Source organism: Eupeodes corollae, chromosome 2 (assembly GCF_945859685.1).
Source record: "Eupeodes corollae chromosome 2, idEupCoro1.1, whole genome shotgun sequence".
NCBI lineage: Eukaryota > Metazoa > Arthropoda > Insecta > Diptera > Syrphidae > Eupeodes > Eupeodes corollae.
The window spans coordinates 27223230-27225234 of NC_079148.1; the positions used below are offsets into that span (position 1 = coordinate 27223230).

At 32.5% G+C, this 2005-nt stretch overlaps 1 non-coding gene across 1 annotated transcript; it reads left to right on the forward strand.

The window, feature by feature from the left end:
- The first annotated feature begins 1598 nt into the window (after window positions 1-1598).
- On the forward strand, window positions 1599-1670 carry Trnac-gca (transfer RNA cysteine (anticodon GCA)). Its single transcript has one exon. It is a non-coding gene; the product is annotated as a tRNA-Cys (tRNA).
- The last annotated feature ends 335 nt before the right edge of the window (window positions 1671-2005 follow it).

Below are 2005 nucleotides of genomic sequence, written 5' to 3' on the forward strand. Positions count from 1 at the left end.
CAAGTCTGCTTAAAAAAAGAAAATTTAGTATTTCCGTGAGCCCATAACCGTTGCCCTTAAATCTACCTTACCTATTCGGAAAAACTTTAAATGTGCTTCCGTTGCTCTGTGTTTTCTTCCTTTGTCTTCTGATTCTATCGACTGGTTACGATAATTGGAATTATTCAGAGTTCGTGCAAAAATTTACACTCCAGTACTTAATCGCCTATACTTGCACCTACCTCCCTTTCTACATAGATACCTTCTTTTTCCTATAGAGGTTGGAGGTATGTGATGTGTCAGTGAACTTTTAAGCCTGATGTGATTTTTTATTTATCTTTTTTTTTGATTTTCTACAATTTATAGGAAGGGCGTGTTTGTTTTAATAAATCTTATTTGAGATTTTCACTTCGTTTACTAAAATATCCACCTACCTTACCTACATATGAAAATTTCGGCTGACAGAAGTCTAGAGAGCTATATGGGTTGGAATACATGTATTTTGAAACATGACAGTTGATTGAAAGGATATAATATAGAGTGAGTGAGTGCGAAACAATGTTGTCTATACGTTACGTTATTTTACATCAGATTAAATTATTATAAATTTTATATAAACTTGTTATGTGCGAGTTACGAGTAGATAGATGTTAAGAGTAAATATAGAAGGTTTGTTATGTGGATATGAATAGTTATTTTAACTCTTTAGCCAAGTGAACTATAAAGAGAAATGCATTTGAGCACCAAAATTAATGGCTATTGATATAGCATGACAGCTGATGTGACTTTTGAATACTATTTGACAGCTTGTCAGGGAGTGAATTGCATTTGATTGATGATGTAATGGGGAGAGAATATTGTTCGGCTTTTGGATCTGTTTGAATGGAATTCATAGAATTCGAATCGAAATCATTTCTGGGTGTTGATATGGTTTAAGTAGAATAATTCAACCGTATAGTTTGACAATTTGTAATCAGAGTTCGAAATATGTAATGTTTTTGAATTCAGGATATATTTCGAAAATTTAAAGGAAATATTAGCGAAACAGTGGGTGGAAAATATTATATGCTGAAAGTTTTATTTTTTAAGTATGATAAAATGTTGCGTGAAAGTGGGGGTGGAGTTGGACGTGGAATTGGGCGTAAAAGTGGAAATGGAATTAAACTGTTTTATCTTAAAATACTGTTGTAAAGTTCCAGCAAAATCTGATAACTACAACAAACTAATTTACTTAAACTGTGCATCAATAAAAGACCCTTAAGTTTTGTGGTTTTAACTTTGTTTTTTGTATTTCTTTTCAAAACTTCAAACAAAACATCACACTTAAAAATGAGACATGATGATGAGAGTCAATATTAACAAGTCTTGAATTGAATTAAAATTCGAATGAAACAATTGGTATCATTGAACGTCATCTTATCAGTTAACATGCTTTTTATATTAATAGCTTTCTGAGATAAGATGGGTGTGTACACAGAGTACACAGCTGGGGTAATAGGCTTTTCGATTTTTAAAAGACTAAATAATTAAAAGTCTTTGTTTGGAGTTTTTATTTTGTGCTTTTGTTCTGACTTTTGACTCAAGACACGAGCTGTTTATTTAACAGGAATTTTTTAAGTGGGGATATAGCTCAGTGGTAGAGCATTCGACTGCAGATCGAGAGGTCCCCGGTTCAAACCCGGGTGTCCCCTTAAGGTTCTAAATTTTTTTGATTTGCAATTAAGTTTGTTTGAGCTTCAAAGGGTTATCATCACCATATTCAATGATTTATAGATTATAGATTCAAACAGAAGAACTTTTGCCAAAAAATATCATTATTTTTATATGAAGTCTTTTTGAATTTTTAAATGCTTTCTTTAAAAGGCGCCATTAATGTTTAATAATTCAAGCAAAAATTACCCGTCAAATCTTCGGTCGATAAGTTTTCTTCCGAGCAAGTTTTCGAAAAGATCATTAATAGGGCTCTTACTAAGTGGGCTTCGGACAACAAAATTATTCCGGATAAACAGTTCGGGTTCAAGGCGGG